Source organism: Doryrhamphus excisus, chromosome 20 (assembly GCF_030265055.1).
Source record: "Doryrhamphus excisus isolate RoL2022-K1 chromosome 20, RoL_Dexc_1.0, whole genome shotgun sequence".
Classification (NCBI taxonomy): Eukaryota; Metazoa; Chordata; class Actinopteri; order Syngnathiformes; family Syngnathidae; genus Doryrhamphus; species Doryrhamphus excisus.
Window position 1 is genome coordinate 11,506,349 of NC_080485.1, and position 21,356 is coordinate 11,527,704.

The 21,356-nt window shown below is 38.7% G+C and overlaps 1 long non-coding RNA gene across 1 annotated transcript in view; it reads right to left on the reverse strand.

Moving 5' to 3' along the window:
- The window catches only part of LOC131107756 (uncharacterized), a 67,698-nt gene extending 49,204 nt beyond the window's left edge, over positions 1 to 18,494 (reverse strand). Inside the window, exons 1-2 of the long non-coding RNA XR_009120327.1 lie at positions 18,213 to 18,494; positions 11,432 to 11,501 (exon numbers count right to left, since the gene is read on the reverse strand). This is a non-coding gene — a long non-coding RNA (uncharacterized LOC131107756). The remainder of the gene's footprint in view (positions 1 to 11,431; positions 11,502 to 18,212) is intronic.
- Positions 18,495 to 21,356: the final 2,862 nt, after the last annotated feature.

The window sequence follows — 21,356 nt, forward strand, 5'->3', positions numbered from 1 at the left end:
AGTCCACACATGAAAAGCAAAAAAGGTCGTTGAAAATCACTGCCTCTGTTAGCGATGAGCCTAAATGACCTGCAGGGACTATGGGAATGGTTAGATTGCTTGATGCTACTATTAGCATGACTGGAGGTGAGACTATTATCTTGCGCCTTGCTTATGTTGCCAGCTATTTACACAATAACGGCTGTGTGTTGACTCATTTTCAGTGGATAGCGAACCAAAACTGCTACATACAAGCTGTACACTGACTACTCTACATGTTGGTCCCTTCAGAAGGGAAACATAACTTACATTTGAGGTTGCATTATTTGTGTGATGGAATTGGACTCAGGTGTTAAACCGTCAGGCAGCAAATCAACACTGATGTTGTACGTGAATGCACTGTACAGTGTATGTGAAAATGGTATATATGTGCATGTACTGTATGTCTCGCCTGTGTAGGAGGTGAAGCAGACGCTTGCGTTTGTCTCATCATTGACGCACTGGTAGGCGTGTTGTGGCGTACAGACTGTCTGGAACTAAAAAGGACAACCACACGTGCACGCATCAGCATCACCATAAACACACACATACTCCAAGAAGGTCGTTTTAGTCGCAGTCGTCCCCCAAAACCAAGCCCTAACAGCTTGGTGCAGATCTTCTGCAGATTTGCAGAAGGTGCAAATTGAGGGCAATGAAAAATATCAGTCGGTAAAATTGGACACTTCATTTTGGATTTTTAAATGGTCATCACTTGAGTCAAATCTCTGTTGAACTTGAAATTCTGCTCATCCATCCATTTTCTATGCCGCTTATCCTCACTAGGAAGCCTATCCCAGTTGTCCTGGGCTGGTCGCTAGCCAATCACAGGAAATTCTGCTCATGTAAAAATAAGATAGGCCTCTATGGATGCATTTTCAAGTAATTTGAAAAAAAATGCCATGTGGGTCTGGATGCCAGATGCAGAAGCGTGAGGCCGAAAAACAGTTCGGTCCCATCTCTTTTACACAAAGTACAACCAAGTCAACAAAAGGATTCGCCTGAATTTTACCTTCAGCTGGCCAAGAAAAAACACAGAAAAACAGGGGCTGGATGGCAGGGAAACTACTGGGAATATTACTCCAAGACGCGACAACTATTACGTCTTTTATGTTTGTTTTGCGCAAAGAGGTGATGATGCAACTCCACAATAGAATAGAGCACATTTGGTGCAGTGTTAAGCCAAAAAAAACAGCCACAAAGTGTATTTTATAAGCGCACGGCCTGTATCTTTGTAAAAGGAGCGCTACAATATGCAGCAACCAGGAAGATTAAGATATGCCTTTATTCGTCCCTCAGTGGGGAAATTTGTATTGCACAGCAGCAAGAGTACAGAATCAGTTAAGCAAGAAGAGAAAGGCAAGAAGAGAAAAGGCATCTCACCGCATTGCGCAACAGGAGGATACAAACTTATTTTGATGAAAGTCTAATCTTTCTTTTGGTATTTATACAAAAAGAAAAACTACCTTTGTACATTCTTTAGTAGTAGTACATAGTTAAGTTTCAGGAAAATATCAGTTCCCAACTAAAAAACAACTTTTTGTGAAGATACATTTGAAGCATAACTTTCATTCATTCATTTTCTACCGCTTATCCTCACAAGGGTCGCGGGAGTTCTGGAGCCTATCCCAGCTGTCTTTGGGCATGTGGCGGGGTACACCCTGGACTGATGGCCAGCCAATCACAGGGCACATATAGACAAACAACCATTCACACTCACATTCATACCTATGGACAATTTGGAGTCGCTAATTAACCTAGCATGTTTTGTGGGAGGAAACCGGAGTACCCGGAGAAAACCCACGCATAACTTTCACATGGACATAAATTTAGCAGGGGTATGCTGGAGCCTATCCCAGCTGAGTGGGTACACCCTGGACTGGAAACAATCGCATGTTCTATTGCAGATTTATAAAGACCCAAAAAGGCTAGAAACAAACTTTTTTTTCTGATGAAAGAAGAGCGTCTATAGTTTCTTGACATAGTAGTTTCAATGTTTATGTAGTCCTAAAACTCGACATTCATTGGGTTCAGCAAAAATGCCCAAAAACTTGTGATGGAGTATGGAGCTCTTTTCTGAAAATGGCTGACAGTGAATAAGTTAACACGACAAGACACACCGTAGAGTTTATGCAAACCGAGGCAATATTGTACGAGTATGAGGTTAACCAAAAATCATGCAAACCGGGGCGGACGCTAACTAGGGTTCCACTATGTCTTGCGTCATTCCCATGTTCTTCATACTAAATCTGCACTGATGGGACCAGTGGGTACAAGGTGCACGTTTCCCAGCTTGGGAGGTAGCATCATAGCCCAAACAGACATTTTACAGTCAGCACTTTCCTTGTCCAAATGCCTCATCGGGTTTATATACAGTACATCTGGGAAGTGTCCTGATAGCTTAGCTGATCATTTTTCTTTCCGTGTCATTTTCCCATTTTATCAGTAGACGGGCCTGACGTTTGCGTCTGCTTCATAAAGAAATGAGGCAGGGATCCCGGCGTAGTAAATCAGGCCTTCAATGCAAATAAGAGATGCCTATCAGCAGAAACTCCACCATCGTGGACAAAACATCTATCGACACCAACTAACTTTAGCATTCGTCACTTCATAACAGCCTGTCATGTTTTTGTGGTATAGTTTTTGTAATATTTTGTTTGATTGTTTTGCAATATCAGAGTTTTATAGCTTAACACAGGTTTATTTTTAGCATATACGCAGATTAGCACTGGCGTTCCGATGACCTTTTGATTGACTGATAACTGATATTGCTGCTGTGTTGGGAACTTTGTGTTCCTGTTTTTTTTTTTTTTGGTGGTTGTGGGGGGGGGGGGCATACAAGAGAATGCTGGCATGACTCAGCTACTTTTGACGTGACAATTTTAATGTTTTTATTGCTTTCATGTGAGCCATTAATCAGTCGTGAACAAATAAAGATACAACCATACAAGCAGTGTTGTTATAGATTACATAAGATCATAAGTAAGCTACTTAACTCTTTTTTTTGTTTACATTTTCAAGTAGATGTGTAGCGGTACATGTATCGGGAATTGGATTTCATGGTACGGTATTGAGGTGCATCGGTTTTCCACACATTAAGTGAGTGACAGGAAGTGTAACTTCAGAACTGTTAACCCTCGAGAAATTTTGAGTCTGTTTTTTCCCATTTTTTGAATTTCATTTCTACAATGCACCACGGGCCGCACTTTGAACACCCCATGCTTTTAAGGCCCTTCGCCAGGGTTGGCTCCCTGCATTGCTAGTGAATGACTGCCATTAAAGACAGAATGGAGGTATGATTGCAGCTGGGAGTAATAACTGTGTTACCGTCACTTTTATTGCAAATGTTCTGAAATCAGAGAAGATGGCATACACGCAGGAAATCTCAAAAAACAAAAAAAAAGTTGACCAGACTTTTTGGTTTTTGTTGGAAGTGCATGTGAGTATTTGCAGGGGGAGGAGCCTGTCTGGATGAAACAGTAGCATTAGCAGTTAGTAGCTCCCCCTGATGGTGAATGGCAGGAACTAACAATGTTCAGCTTTTTTTTTTTTTAAGGATATAATTTTAAAAATTAAAAAATGGAAATATCAGCCTCCATGATAAACCAAAGGCAACAGCTGGGTTGGAATGTGTGACCAAACGTCCTGATTTACCAGGACAAGTCTTGCTTTCACAGTCATGATTTTTTTTTTTAATGTAGTCAATATTTCAGTTTTTTTTTTTTTTTTTTTTTTTTAGTTTATTAATAGGTCCAGTAAGACTTGAAAAGCAGTCTATTTTATGCATTATTTTGATTCCAAAACGTATGTACAAATGAGTATGAAAAATGTGTAAATGTTGGCAGGTCCGTTGTGATATCGTCTATACTATAAACAATCTTTAAAAAAATATCTCTAAAAGCCTTTTTAGGCACGCCAAGACAGCCTAAGTGGAAGGTCCTATAGAACATGACCGCTTCCTGCACAAGAAGGCTTGCTGATAAATGGGGCAGAAGTACAGTAAGAGTTGGCAAGAGGCAGAAGCAGCTGTTCAAATGAAACGCGTCACAATCCTGCACGCCATCAACACATTCACTAGATGCATCGCTGCCAAACCAGAGTCGTGAATCACTACTTTAAAAAAATAAAAATAAAAAAATCTATCCCCTCCTCAACATCTGGATTGTAGTAGCTGCATGTCGTTTAATTCATCCAAACAAACGACAGACAAACCAAATGTTGTTGTGTACTTTTTTAGACTTGTCCTCTCAATCAGTATGTCATCTTATAATGTATTATTGATCTAGTGGGCTAAATTAGCATGTTAATTAATAGCACAATCTGCAGCATAATCCCGGACGTGCCATTTGACTCATTAGATCAGGTGTGTCACGTTTAACTGTCAGTATATACAGTATCAGGGGTGTTCAAAGTACAACCCGGGGGCCATTTGTGGCCTGCATCTCGTTTTTTTGTTCTCGTTCTCGTTCTTTTTTTTTTTTTTTTTTAAAGCCTTTTAACAAAATAACATACTAAAATAGCCCCCGCATTCTCAGATTTCCATATGTGGCCCTCACTGGAAAAAAGGTTGTCCACCCCTGTGAATATAATCTTATGATAGTATTACATAATTCTATCACTACACAAATATTACAAACTGAGGATGTCAAGGTGAAAAGATCATGATCATAAAGTTCAGAAGAACTGCATGCATTTTTTTTCTCATTTTCTTCTTTTCTATCCCCTCCTGCTCCTTGCATAAGAAAACATCAAATAAAGCCAAATAATACTCCATAGAACAGGGAAGGTGTGCAAGTTACACTTTTCCCTGAGAGAGGGAAAAGCCCCAATGGCTGGACAGGACCAAAAAAAAAATCTAAAATGAAATCCTCGGAACACGAAAATTTAGGATTAAACCTGTCACCTGCCCGTCAGACATCTACAAACATGGGAAGTGTAAGTTTGATCATTGGGTTTTTCATCCGCGGGAATGGCATCTATTATGTTGGAGTTCATGAGAATTAAAATCTACAGACACGCAACACAAAACAGCTTTTGTTAAATTGTTCTTTCATCTCAACGTGAAAGCTATCCATGTTTTAAAGGCAAAGGAATGATCTCAAGCATCAATAAAAGAGACTTCTCTCCCGATTAAGATCTCCTCCGTGGAGGCCTCGTATAACCCCATTCTTTTTCTCAGTGACGCCACAGTCAAATAATTGTCTTACTTTAGAAACAAACATGAAATGAACCCCGAGCTTCCAAGTCTCCACATAATGTCTATACACTTTTATACACTTTTTATTGACAAGCGGGAGTCACTTCCTGTCTCTGCCCATTTAAAGCACCAGTCATGTCTGACATGTGACCGTCAAGTAGACAAAAAGAATGCAAGTCAAATATGTGTTCACGTAGAAGCTAAACCTTGAGGCTGCAGCTGCAACAATTAATACATAGTTAATCCATTACCCGATTAACCAACAATCCATTAATCTTTTTATTTCAATATGTAAACATCCTGATTTCACCCTGTTAAATGTGAATATTTTTTAATTTCCTGCTTTGTATTGGTTTGGTCCATTCATGGCTTAATAGGTTGGGCCGTTCATTGAAACAGCAGGCTTCAATGAAGTGATCAGGGTTGTATTTTTGTGTACAATTATGCTTTTTTTCCATTTAGATTTGGTAGTATTTGACATTATTTTAACATAATATTCACTCAGTTGATATTTTCCATTTCTGAATAAAGAGGCGGAAATTCAAAATGTGATTTTTTTGTTTGTTTTTTTTAATCTGACTCACCGATTAAAACTGATTAATCTGTTATGTAGTATATATATATACACACACACATGTTTTTTCTCGACTTAGAAATTTCTTTTTTCAATCTGATTCATAGATTAATCAAAATAAATAATCAACTGATTAATCGGTTATATAGTATATATTTCCATACGTATAGTGCTTTTACTCCACTGAAATTTGTTTAAAATCAGATTAATCGATTAAATGAGAATATTAATCAAACAATTAGTTACTTATTTAGTCTATATATATACATATACATATATATACATATATATATATATATATATATATACATATACATATACACATATATATATACATATATATATATATATATATATATATATATATATATATATACATATATATATATATATATATATATACACATACACATACATATATTGCTCTATCCACTTAATGTGCTTTTAAACTTGATTAATAGAGTAATTCAAAAAATAATCGAACAGTTAATCGGTTAATGTCGTAATAGTAATATGTAGTAAATTTTTTGGCCACTTAAGTGTTTAAATACAGATTAATCAAAAAAACTAAAGGGCCCCTTATGAACACATTTTTTCCCTCCCAAAATGTGGTGTAAATATTTAGGATGCGATTATTACAGTCATTGATGGTGCATTTATTTGGCAATAAATACACTTTTTACCCAGAGATGTCCAAATGGTCTCTTGCGTGAAAGTGAAATATATAGAATAGAAAAGTAAATCATATACTCAATAGTTACTGGTTCTTTTATGTTAAATACGCGATTAAAACGGGAGTTAATGAGAACAAATTGAACATATTTGATCTTTTATGGTGCCTATTTTTTAAGAAGATTGTGCGTCATAATTTTTCTTATCTCAGAAATCTAATCAACAAAGCCAGCGTTTCATTCAAACACAACATTGTGGCAAAGAGGAAACGGACAAGATGACTGTGTGTGTGTGTTTACAGTATTCTCTCTGCTGACATCAAACGGAACGACGAATATTATTGTCGTCAATATGACTCAAAGCTGGAAACATATTCATAACAAGATGGCAGAATTTCACCAGCTACAAATTTAGTGTCCGTGCTCAATTCATCGTGTGTCATCCCTTTTGTCTTATAGACGATCTCTGGAGAATCGGGAGCAGTAATTCCATTTGTTTGTGTGAAGAAAGGCCAAGTGTCAAACATCTTACTTGTCCTCGCACAGGAAGCTTATCATAACGTCACATTTTCACCATTATTATTATTATTATTAACTTATTCTCCTGGTTGGTTTATGAAAAATGAAAGCGGAGAGAAAATGAAACGTCCTCCGGCCTTATTGAAGCTTCAAACGTCGGGTGACAGGATGCGGACATTAAATGAAATGGGAGAAAATGAGACTTAAAAGCAAACAAAAAAGGTTAACGCCGCGAATACACACAATAATCATAAACGAGAAAATAAGAAAGGTGTCATTGTATGTAAAAGACAGAAGTTATGGGGGTAATTGTGTGTGTGTGGGGGGGGGGGGCACTTTATAAGCACGAAATGTTTAGCATTTGTACGTTTAGAATTGCCTCGTTATTTTTTCAGTCACCTTCAGGTTTTATAACGCTGAAGTCATTTGGTGTTATTATTATTATTATTAATTATAGATTAATGTTATTTTGAACCAGATGAGATTTTTTGACATGAAAAACACCTTTGAAAATTTTTTTTTACATTTTTACATAAGAAACGGAACAAAAAAAATACTACAAAAAGCACCACTGCAACAATACATTACATAATAACTACCCGTATTTCCTATTGTGTTGATATTATAGGTGGAAAACACAAGACTGAAGGCCTAAATATTATTCTAATGTATGTTTTAAAAAAAGTTTTAAAATACAATATAACGGGCCTTTCTGAAAACCAGAACGATAAAAGATATTTAAATTAGATTCGAATAAATCAATCACCATTAAATCGTCGAGCTTTATGCAAAAAAATGACTCCACAGTGACTTTCTCTGGGTCCTTTAGGTCCTCAAAAGCAATAAAGACAACATTAAAAACAAAATAAATCAACGAACATGTAAATAGTTACAAGTTAGAACAGAAAATGTCAAATAAATACGTTTTTCTTTTTTAAAAACATCCGACATTGAAGTCCAAGTCTGCTGTGGAGTTGCAGGAGGAGTTAAACGTGGGGACGAGTCGCCATCTAGCGGAGGAAAAGAGAACTGCTACTATTGCCTCTGCTACCACTATGACAGCCATATGGTGTTTGAGTATCATGACGTCACACTCTACAGGCAGTTTCTGTGGTGGCTTTCAGTTTCTTCCACTGCAACACAAGCACTATGATGATTGTTATGAACATTGTTATGTTCTGCACACAGTTTATGGATCCAAAAAGCACATTAGTGCTTTCAAAATTCAAAATTATGGACAAATATAAATCATGGACATCAACTGCATCCCCACACAGTTGCACAGTCTGACTCTAATTGATTTATTCTGACTTGAAAACATTCCAAGATCATATACAGTGGTGTGATTTGTATTCCAGATTTATTATTATTTGCATGTTTAATGTGAAACATTTAAGTGTGGCGAACAAATGTAAATAGTCAGTGACAACACAGCTAAACACAAAATACAGGTTTTAAATGAAACCATTAACTGAGACTATAAAGCTATTTCTAAAGCTCTGGGATTCCAGCAAACCACAGCGAGAGCCATTATCCACGAATGGGGAAAACATGGAATAAGAGTGGCCGGCCAACCAAAATGAACCCAAGAACACGGCAATGACTCATCCAAGGAGGTCACAAAAGACCCCACAACAACATCCAAAAAACTGAATTGGAGTCCTCACTTGCCTCAGTTAAGGTCAGTGTTCTTGACACTGAGGGGATCTTGGTGGAAAATACTCTGGTCTGACAAGACAAAGGTTGAACTTTTTGGGAGGTGTAGAATGCAGAATGTAATTTATTGCTCCTAAACAGGAAGCCATATTTTTTTACGAGGGAGGCCAAGTTTCAGCAGAAAAATGACGAGTGAACACGAGAATATGAGTCTCATAGTCATCTGACGCTTACTACTGCACAGTCAAACGAGGAGCAGCCGTATCGCTTTGAGAGTGTGTGTGTGTGTGTGTCAAAATGCGCAACAACACATGATACATGCCCCCGCTAACTTCTAATTTCACTTCTTGAAGATATTCGCCTCTCCATGTTTCTTCATCTGAAGCTTTTTAAAAGTTGAGTCAGACGCACGCAGCTACATGTTTGACAACACTTCATGTGCATTTGTCTTCAATTATTCTGCAACGTTCATTTAAAGGTCACGTTATTTGGTTGCTAGGACGACAGCCGAGAATGAGGCGGCATCACTTATCACAATAATATCTCGTTTATTGGAAGAAAAAAAATTAAATCATCATCACAGTGTTTTTACATAAATGTCAAATATGTGATGTCATATTTGTAAAATAAAACTGTAAATGTTTTTGTAGTTTGCAATAATATTGCTGCAATACTTTTTTTATTTGAATAATTTTATTTTAAATATTTTTATTATTTTTAATACAAAATATTGAAATATTTATATATAAAAATATGCAGTATTTTTTAAAATATAATTTATAATGTGGTTGTAGAATAGTATTGCATTACTATAATATTATATTCTACTATAATTTCATGTAATTCTTCAATTTTAATACATTGAATATTTTGAAATAATTTCATTAATACTATATATTAATATAATTATTTTATTAGATAGCTCGATACTTTATTAATCTCCAAGTTAAACTCAATTATTTTTTTACTATTATTGACAGCCTTATTAATGTTTGTTAAACTATTTTACAATTAAAAAAAACACTGATGCAATGCAATTATCCTCATGTTAAAATATGGATAATGTAGATGCATGCACACAAACAAATATAAACTGGCCACATTTTGCTCCTTTTTTATCAATCTGTTGTGTATTTTCTTTTTATTTATGACCCAGTTAAACCAACATTAAACAAACAACTAGACAACGTATATATCATCTTATGAGGTCTACACCGAATGATGAGGGTTTTAAAGAGATGCTTGTGGATTCAGTAGTAAAAAGTTCATGTGTGTGCGTGTGTTGAGTGCTCTTCTACCCGGCAACAGAGTTTGCTGAGTCATCTGTGTCCCTGCGCCTCCCACGCTTATACCCACGCTCTCTGGAAGGTGATACCAAAACTAGGTGCACCACCTCATCCGGGCCCCAAAAAAAAACATGCATTTACTGTAAAGGGTGGAGGAGCAGGTCAGGGCGGGGGCGGGTCCTCATAAAACAATGAAATTATTGTACTTAAAGTGACGAGGAACAATTGTGGTCGTTCTTTTGCTCCAGGGATCCCCCGACAGCTGTCAAATATACTTGTCTCTTATGTCACCGTGGTAAATAGAAATAGGAATAGTGTTCAGCTTGCAACATAGTCTAAAGTTACAAAGCTACGCTAATGAAAGCGTGTGCTAAATATCTTCAAAGCGCCACACACAACCACCTTGGATAGTTAGCACCGATGCTAAAGCTAACAAGATGGAGGGATGTCCTTCCCAATGAAGGGAATATGTGATGCTAACCATAGAACCGGACATGGAAGGTATTGTATAGCAACAAAGCGTGGCACCCTGTCCTGGCTGCTCAGTATAATATGGCTAATTTGTGTGACCAATAATTAAGGATGTCCTCATATACATTTTTTATCAGAATCGTCTTACCAATCTGATCCCGAACCCGCCCCCTTTTTTTTTTCCTCAGATACATGAATTTGTGGAATTGACTTTTTTGTTACAAACCGCTGAGTCAGGTCCCTAAACCAAAAATAAAATACTCTTAGGGTATGACTAATCATTTGTGATGTGATTAAAATATTTTTTAAATGTAATTTTTTTAAACAAACTAACACAATAGTAATTTATTGACGGTCCCTAGTACACATAACTAGCTCCCATCACAATGATACAACAGTAAGGGTTCAGTGAGGGGTAACTACCGCTGTAGCTACTGAGCCGAATATCGTTAAACTCACTTCACCGCGGTACACGGCGAACATATCAAGTGGTTGTCTTATTTTTACACTTTTATGACCATGAGGAGTGTGTTTGTACGCTTTGTAAACATTTAATTGGCCGCAGTTTTAGTGTGGAACAGATGATTTCCCCACACTACACAGTATGATGACATAATGGGCTGAAATGTAGGAGACCACATGACCTCATCAGCTGTCACACGGTCAACCAGCATGTCTCTCGCGTCACGCCCCGCTTACAAAAAAAAACCCCAAATATATCAGCGGTCACACGTCTGCTGACAAATTTAGACGCCACGGAAACACAAAAACAAGTTTTTATAACGTAAGGAAAGTTTGGGGACATTAAAACATGGTACACATTTCCATTCTTGCTGATCTACTGACGAGACCCACAACAAAGATTCTCTATATATCAGGAGTGTTCTGCTGTTTAAGGATCTACTGCAAAAAACAGTCAAAGATCCTCTATATAACCGAAGTGCCACTGCTTGGTTTTCCCTCTTCTGGTACATTCTACTGTATATTGAAATATTTCTAATGTACATTTGTGTATTTTTAAAAAAAAGTGTTTTTCACTCACCATTTGTGCCTCTTCATCCTCCTCTTCACTCTCGGCTCCTCACTGAAGACTGAAGGAGGAGGAAAAAAGTCTGGGAAAAAAAAGAACAGACAGACAGAAAGGGAATGTTTTAATCACTGAGGGTGGAGAGTCATCATCCCACACACACATTGCACACATATCTTTGGAATCACATCAACACACACACACACACACACACACACACACACAGATGTCTCCCAAGGTCAGTCTGGAGGAAATCAGGAATCATGAGGAAGAGGAGGGTGAGATGAGTGAAGAGCAAGGAAAGAATGGAGAGGACGAGCAGATGACAGAAAGAATGAAGAACATCAGCAGTGGTTCCGCTGAGTCATCTCCAACTTCCTCCAACGCAGCCTACTGCTCTCTACTTATGACTTCTACGTGTGTGTGTGTGTGTGTGTGTGTGTGTGAGAGAGAGTTTACTGGGCATGAGAAAAGGTCAAGTCGCATGCAGGCTGATAAACATAGAATCCACTTCCCTTTTCCCATTAATCCCAAGAGAGAACGCATTATTCTCCCACTTTGATTCATTTAAAAAAGGATGGAATGGACATTTAAGGGGTACTCTGGGTCGAGTATCGAGGTCCAAACTAGGCCAGACCAGGGTCCACCAGTTAGCAGTCGTGTCACAAGACGAGATGAGATTAACAGTACTTCTGAGAAAAGTACAATGAAAATTTATATAAATCAACATATATTGCATAGTACAAAGGGTGCAACAATACATAAACGTACCAAACGGTATGCGGTTTTATATTTATTTTATCGACTTCTGATGCAAGGCTGCACGGTGGTCGAGTGGTTAGCGTGCAGACCTCACAGCTCGGAGACCTTGGTTCAATCCCACCCTTGCCGTTCTTGGAGTTTCACATTCCAAAAACATGCTAGGTTAATTGGCGACTCCAAATTGTCCATAGGTATGAATGTGAGTGTGAATGGTTGTTTGTCTATGTGTGCCCTGCGATTGGCTGGCCACCAGTCCAGGGTGTACCCCGCCTCTTGCCCGAAGACAGCTGGGATAGGTTCCAGCACCCCTACATTCAATCTACTAATATGATTTCTACGATCTATGGAACATCTATGGAACAAAACACGCCAAGGTGCTGAAACCAATGCACAGACTGAACCCTCTTCCTACTTGTTTGGAGGCAGGAAACAAAAAAATGTAAGTAATGATCATACTGCACGTCTTTGAATGCACCTCACGTTCTGGTCTGCACCGTGACGTTTCTGGGCGAAGCTCGATTCTGAGAGTACTGACATGGAGTTGTAGACTTAACGTTCCATCCGTGCAACACACAGCTGCAGATAACTGCTGAAGAGAGAGTGTCTCAACACTGCAGCTCACCTGAAAACACTCCCATATAATAATAATAAATGATACTGTATGTATGGGAATGCTGGTTATTGAGGGGTGATGGCCAGGTGAGAACCACACCTGTACATGACAGGAACATCTTTGTGATGTCATTGACAGGCACGTGGGCCACTAGTTGAATAGCCCTGATTTAGAAACAAGTTATTTTGGATGTACTACATACAGGAGGTCATCTTTCACCATGAGTCAAAAAAAAAAAATGAGTCAGCAGAAGTCAAGGATATTCCCACCTGCCTCACACTGGTGGTCTGAATAATGGTGGCGTGGCGTAACCCCCCCCCCCCCCCCCCCCAACACACACACTTCATCCCATAAGACCACACAGACTGAAGGGTAAGTCCACCCAGATGCTGGACAACAGCTCCAAGTGATGCGTGTTGGGGGGGGAGGTGTAATTAGAAGAACAATGGCAACGTCTCTCTGTAAGAAGAGTGTTTAGACTCCCCAGGAGGTGAGTCACATCTGGTCAGAGTGACTCATGGTGGGGTTGGTGTGTCGGACTGGACGGGGGATGCCAGGAAGCAGACAGACAGCATTAAGGCGAGCAGATGGGAATAAAAGATAAATAGCGAGTGACAAATTGCTCTTGCAGACTGATGTTGATTATGGACATGAAAGAAAAGATTTGGAATGTGGATGAGTGTAAATGTGCTTTCTTGTATTTGACCATTTATATTAGTCAGACATTACCTCGGTGTCAAACGTTGGCCAATGCCTCCATGAAGACAATCTAGCAATTAACACGTAAAGAGACCAAGATAAATACATGAAAAAAACATACAGGTCAATCTCAGTTACTATCTATAATTGAAATTAATAACAGTTTGACTATCCAATTAAGCTAACTATCTAATTAAGCCAAGTTTACAGCCACACAGTTGGGCATTTTAATGCCTTATCACATCCAGAATTTCACAAACCATAAGTAAAAACATCGAGAGTCGCAAAGAACAAGGTAGTGCTACACAAGATGGCGGCCTGGCTGCGACAAAAACGCACGCTCATTAGTTTTCTAGTAATGTAGTTCTGTGTTTTTGCCACTACCAAATCAATGCACAGTAAAAACACGCTGTTCCATATCACTCACACATATCAAACCACTCTACAGCATTTTAGACAACAACATATACCCAAAAGTACTTAATGACAGTGAACGCATCGTCGACTTCATATTAGGAACATTCAACAAGCATACAATCACAGTATAGCTTCTTTTTTGGGTGTGCTGCTCTTTCAAGACTATCAATAACTATTACACCGCATACACACTTACTGTGTGAACCAGGTCTTGAATGTTTCTCACCGAGCTCTCATTGTTGTTGTCTACACATGATTACAAATCAGTATCAATCAATACAGCCAGCTGGCACCAATCAAGAGCATCAAATCCCAATGGGGACGATGGAGGCAGACTGAGAAACACCGCCCCCCTGTGGCAGACATGAGCACGTACAGGAAAACACTGTTTTTTCAAGATTAAGTTCTCTTTTTATTTAAGCACTAAACTGGTAATATATACGTATATGACTTATATTAGCAAAATATATAAAATTACAGACGAGCAGATAATGTTTAAAGTCTTAAAAAAGTATAGAAAATAGAAATATTGTAGTGCTAGCTTGCTGGTACATAATTCATCCCGGAACTATTGATAGGGGAGTAGTTGCCATCCGGAGGCTTTGTTGTTGCGGCTATAAAGTTGGCTTTTATGTCTCACGAAGTAAGGGGTGAGAGTTAAAGAATAAAAGAAAGAAAAGAATAAAGTTCGCTCCCGAGTTCGACACCCCGCCCCAGACTCCAGTTCTTCGGCGCTTCAATACATTCAAAAGGTGTTATGTTTTAAGTAATACGGCAAATGATTCATGAGGATTTCTTTTCAAGGTGCAGTTTTCAGCTCCAGACAGCAGATGGCAGCAGAGCTCGCCATGCAAGTAAAGTATTCACACTGCCACCGAGAGGCACTACAACACGTCAAAGTGAACAATGACACATTTCTGCATGCATGCTTGCTACATTTAAATATATGCTCTATTCCAGTGAAAGGTTTGCTATATCACCTCCCATTATGAACAATTCACCCGAACCCTGTGGGTCAGTTTTTCAAAACATTTTCAGCTAAGTATCCCCAAACCTGAGCATGGAAACATTCTCAAATGGTGGGTCAAGACCCAAAAGTTGGTCTCTGGACTATGACATAATGTGAAGTGAAGGAAAAAGATCATGCTTTCATGATAGACCTCCAGCAAAAAACATGTAAAGCATGTTTACTAAAGGCAAACATTGACAAAGTGATTTAGCATCTGCAGCTTAAATACGTTGAACTAATACAGTAGCAGTAAATTATATAGCAGTAAATAGGGGTGTCATGAGACAGCCAACTCACAAAATGAGACTATGCATGAGAACAAAACGACAAAGATTTTAGCATTCATTTTTTAAATGTTTATTGTCTGACAAATTGACACTACACAATAATAGCCAACATTTTTGGAGTCTACATAAACTGCTATGATAATAAGAATAAAATATCATTATATAGCACAATTTCCTCTAATATGTCATCTTTCACTTGTAAAATTGCAGAATTGGCAATTGTGACATGTATTTTTTCCACAGGCAATTTGTACTGTCTGTCAAACATTTGCAGCGTTTCATGAAATGCTGGCTTTAAGGCCGCTGCTACAGCAACTACAGGAGATTGCTTCAGTGAGACGCTCTGGAACCTTCACAGACGCCTGTTGATCGCCGCTTGTTCACGGTCATCTCCATGGCAACTGCTATGTTATCGCAATGAGATTCTTTGGACTTGAGGCATATGATCGTCTCCACGGCAATTTGAAATGTTATGGGGATACCATCCTGCGGACTGAGACACCCGGATTGTACGCTAGACAAAGCGACGAGGTGCAGCCAAGGCCAAACATCTACATGTTTTGATCTGACAAATCTTAAGTAACTTTGATCAAATGTAGAATTAATACAACTTCTAACACAGCTGTTCAACTCTGATGGACAAAAAAAACAAAACAAAAAAAAAACAGCCACACATCACTTGCTGACGTCGACAGCACCGGGTCAGTTGGATTGCAAGGTTTAACGTGTGCACTTAAAGTGCAGTTCCAATATTATCTTGCAAACCGCCACTTCCATATTACATTCATAGTACCGATGGTATGGTTCACAGTCCGATTGATTTATGGCGGCCCTCATGACACCTCTAGGAGTAAATAAAGTAGTACTAAATAAAAGTATAGTAAATAATATAGTAGCACATAATAAAGTAGGAGTGCAACATCTGCTACTTGTGTTCCTTGGTTGCACAAATTAAACTCCAAGTGTGACACTACGAGGCCTTGGTCGTACGTACAAAAGATGTCATCATTTTGATAAGCTTTCGCGAAAAGTCATTGGCTCATCGCCGCCACCGCACAAACACCATCTCCAGTTCCTGAAAAGTGGAGATGATGAAGGTTTGTTACGCAACGTGTCCTATTAAAAACACACACAAGAGGAAGTGTTACTAGTGTCAGTGTTGGCGGTATACACGGGCTCCGCTAACGATTACATTGACTACTCGTTTTACATCAATGTTATGTTGCGTCTTATATGCCGATGCTAAACCATGCAACCGTAAGAGAGGCCTTCAAAGTCTGTAGAAGGTCTTTCCATTGCAAGGAGACAAGAAGGAAGAATCACTGCATAGTGACAGGCATGGCATCTCATCTTTTCCAGGGACTTTGAACTTGGCGTGTTGTGCGTAGCAACCCATTTGCATCGCTAAGCAACCACGTCTGCTTGGGTTGGTAAGGAACACTACTGATTTTAAAGCATGTTAGATATCAAATGGGTCGGTACGAGAACCGTACTGATTTTTAAAGGACGTCAAAACCAAGATGGACCAGGTTTTGGGGGTTAATGGTTAAGTGTAATTGAAATCAAGAACCCTCAGAACCTTAAGAGTCAGAGTTTCAAAAGGGAAACCAGAACCAATGACCAGGTTTTGGGGGTCAAAAGTCAAATGATTGGGCTCATACACCATTCAACCAGAAAAAAATGAACCCTACTGGTTTTTAAAAAAGGACATCCAAGTATGGAAGCACCAATGGTCCAATTATTATGAAGTACATACATCATTTAAATGTTACAGAAAAGCAAAAACTCTGTTTTTTTCTGGTTTTCAGACTTTAAAACACTGGTTTTAAAGTCTAGATCCTTCCCAGGGTCAGATGAGTAGAACTCTACTGGTTTCAAACAAGTACACATGCGCACTTGGCACTTTTGGCAGCAGAGGGAAAAAGGAGGAAATGGCACACACACACCAACAATGTCATGTCAAAGAACAATCATGTTTAAATAAAGCCTGTCTAAAAAACACACACAGGTAATGTCTATGTACACACACACACACACACACACACACAAATGAATGGAACAAAGTGGGACAGCTAAGCCCCACCTAGCTTTTAGTCATTTCAAAAGGCACATCCTGCTCAGCTTGAGCAGTGATGCTTGCTTTTCGTCTCAGGAGGAAAAGAACTTGAATTGATGCGGTCAAATACCGTGGGAAGTGTGAACACCCCAACAAGGGAAAGGGGGAGAGAGACCTGCAGCCAAATTATTTAGCAGAAAATCAATTTTCCTCTTATTTGTATTCAGTTTAGTTGTTAGGGAACAGGACACCCTTAGAGCTGTATCAATATTTGATTAATCCTATTTTGGACCAGTCCAGGAAGCATCAACTTTATTTCTGCCTGTGTGGTTTGAAAGCATCAGATTGCTATTATGTTTTCATGCAAAGTTCGAAAAGAAAAATTAAATCGACATGTTTTTTTGTATTTCTGCGATACGTTTAGACAAAAACGCGATTAGTTGTTGTATTTATATATATTTAATAGATTCCTACAACACTTAAACGCACCATGATCGAGTAACTTCCTGGCCTGAAGCGTTTTTCCCTCTTCTACTCCCGCAGTGTGTAGTTTTAATAAAGTGTAGCCATATTTTAATTTCTCACAGTGGGGGGACAAAAAGAAAGCATTCTCAGAATATCACAAGGATTCAAGCAGGAAGCACGCGGGGATATCATGCCCGTGACGTGGGAGGCGATCAGCTGATAGGTGTTGCATTCAGGGCCACGTTATGTAGCTAAGCACAGGTCAGAAATGTGAGTTATCGAATAAACAAGTAAAAAAGGAGGGAGGGTGTTCTAACCTGCGTGACACCACATATACTATTATTTAATAGTTGTCTGTGAGTGTATAATTATTTTGTTGCAAAACTGAATGTAAAGTTAGACACCGCTTCCTCATTTCGAAGGCTGCAGTTGTGGGTGAATTCATTTAATTCATTCATTTGAAAAAAAGAGTCAAGTGCGGGACTTACCCAAACATCCCCGGTAGCTTTGGGGCCCCAAACTTTGCAGGGTCTTTTGCTTTCTTTTTTAGAAAATGCAACCGGAGTCAGTTTCTGTTAACTTTTGCACTGACGGATTAAACCAAAATGGGGTTGGGGAACCCCGTCGGTCCATCCGAAACCGCGTCAAAAAAGTTTTTGTGATGATTTTCGTTGCTAAGAGTCTCACAGGCTGCAGAAGCGTGGCGTCTTCAAACGTCTCTCAGAAGTGCACCATTCAGCGTGAAAAATCCACTTCTGGTCACCCACGCCCACAAGTCCCTCCCCCCCTTCCACCCCCATGAATGGAAAGTATCGTCATTCATTGGCCAATTAGCTCAAGGTGCAATCACGTGACTGGATAATTTTGAATGAAATTGGCGGCACCTGCAACTTGGAGGACTTTTTTTTGTTTTAGGGAGACCTAGATGTGACCCCGCCCCCGTTATGTAACAGCCAATCATGTTATTCATAGGTGGGCTCTAATTCATTATAGTTTTAAATTACAAATTACAAAAAGTATTCCTTTTAAAACTTTATCAGTTTTTTTATTCCCTGAGGAGCAACAGAAGCAACCAATCCACTATGCCACTTGTGTTGCTAGGCAGATTTTATACCTTTTATAGCGTCATAAACCAATGACTATATATATATTGGGGGAAAAAACAATTAAGTTCTGCACTGATCTGTGTTCAATATGAAATACATAATGGAAGGACAGAATGCTGGATGTTAGTCACATGACTTTTTCAGCCAATGGCCACATTTATTTACCAACATGTATATGAAACACCATGTGGCCAAAACAATATTTTTCCTCGATATACCAGGATACATTGCGCTAAACCGTCAAGTCCACTGGCGCGCCACTTCCTCAACACTCAGTTCTTCATTCTTGCAATTTCGAGGTTGAGAAATGCTTCTCGAAGAGGCCCTGCCCTCAGACAAAGGCCACACCCATTAAAGATTGTAAGAAAAATATGCATCAAACACAATGATGAATACTCACAACTGTAAAATCTGCAAAAGGTAATAGTGGCGCTCAAGTTGTAAACCCTGAGGAAGCCATCAGTGTCAGGGAACGCTTTTTTTTTTTACATTTAGCATTTTATGTAGGTCTTCTGAGAACTATATACAAATATATATGTATATATACAGTAATACAGTATGTAAAAGTCATTGGGGGGAAAAAACAGGGCTCCGGTAATAAACCCTGAGGTGCACCTTGAGCTTTTCTTCCAGGTTCTGTGTAATCTAGGTCTTCAGGATGTAAGTTTATTAAGTGTAAAGACAAAAACAAAAACAAAGAGATAAATTATATGAACCTGCTTCTCGCCCAAAGTCAGCTGGGATAGGCTCCAGCATATCCCCGCGACCCTAGTGAGGATAAGCGGCATAGAAAATGGATGGATGAATAACAATATATAAATAAATAATTATAATATAATAATTCTATTATATAATAATTATTATATAATAATATAACAATATATAAATAAAAATATATTGGAAGAATGTGAATGATATAAACAATAAAGCAATAACAATATATGCTAAACTGTGTATATAACACATTAGGGAGGTGAAGGTGGGGAAATAGTGCTCCAGTAGTAAACCATGGAGGTACACTCTTTGGCTAAAGCAGTTACTGTATTCTCCCGCGTACTTATGAGCGTCAGTTAAATGTAATGCAACAGTAATTATAGTATATAAGAGTCTTCTACACAAAGAGTGAAAATAGCATTAGAAGGCGCGATGTGTGTTAATCTAACTTCCTCTCCATATGCAGATGCTATTAAAAGCAGCCCTGAGTCACAAGCCGGAACATTCATCTTATTTTCATGTGCACACAGAGGAAGTCAAAGAAGTTATGCCACCATGCTCTTATTGGACTCTTAGCGACATGAAGCTTTGAGAAAAGTGGATTTACACTTCTCTATTTTTACTAAATTGCCATGTAATACCTGTTTGAATTCCTGAGAATGTGTGCAACAGACTGGAAGCTGATGTAATTCTGTGTGTGTGTGTGTGTGTGTGTGTGTGTGTGTGTGTTGTGGTGACCTCAACTTTAAGGTGAGAGGAGGAAGTGCAGATATGATGACATCCTCCCACATGAAGTATTAAATTAAATTTTGAAAAAGTAATACGAGACTATATAAACAATAAAATATTCATATGTGTGTTTTGCATGTTTGTCACACGTCATTGTTTACGATCAAAATAATTTCAACATTAATCAATGATGACACAACTGAACACAAAATACAGTTTTTATATGAAGCTTTTTATTACTAAGGCTCCCTGTGCATGGGCGTGGTGATGATAACACGTCATGCAAACACCAGAATCAAGACTGACTTCTTGCCTACTTCTATTTCATCCTAACATCAGTGTAGACCTTTTTATGTTGCTGATAAATAAGTTGTGTAATAAAAAACAGACAAAACCACAACAAAAAGGGGGGGTGATCCCGTCCATCCCCCCGTTTAAATATAACTGAGATTAATTGTGATCTATCAGTCTGGAAAAGGTTATAAAACCATTTGTAAAGCTTCAGGACTCCAGCAAACCGCAGTGAGAGCCATTATCCACAAATGGCGAAAACATGGAACAATAGTGAACCTTCCCAGGAGTGGCCAGCCAACCAAAATGACCCATCCAAGAGGTCATAAAAGACACCACAACAGCATCCAACCAACGTTAAAATATGGTGGTGGTAGTGTGATGGTCTGGGCCTGTTTTGCTGCTTCAGGACCCGGAACACTTGCTATGATAAATGTAGCAAAAAAATCCTGATGGGGAAGGTCCGGCCATCTGTTTGTGACCTCAGACTGAAACAAACTGAAACCAAACACACCAAAAACAAAAAAAAATGAAGACTTTGGATTGGTCCTTTGGAGTCCTGACCTGAATTTTATGGAAATGTTGTGGCATGACCTTAAAATGAGTTTCATGCTGGAAAAGCCTCCAATGTAAATGAATGACAACAATTCCCCCAGAGACTCATTGCAAGTTATCGCAAACGCTTGATTGCAATTGTTGCTGCAAAGGGTGGCCCACCAGTTATGAAATTTATTTTAGCAATTTATTTTAGCAACACAAAACTAATGTTAACCCACAGTGTTGTTGTCTGTC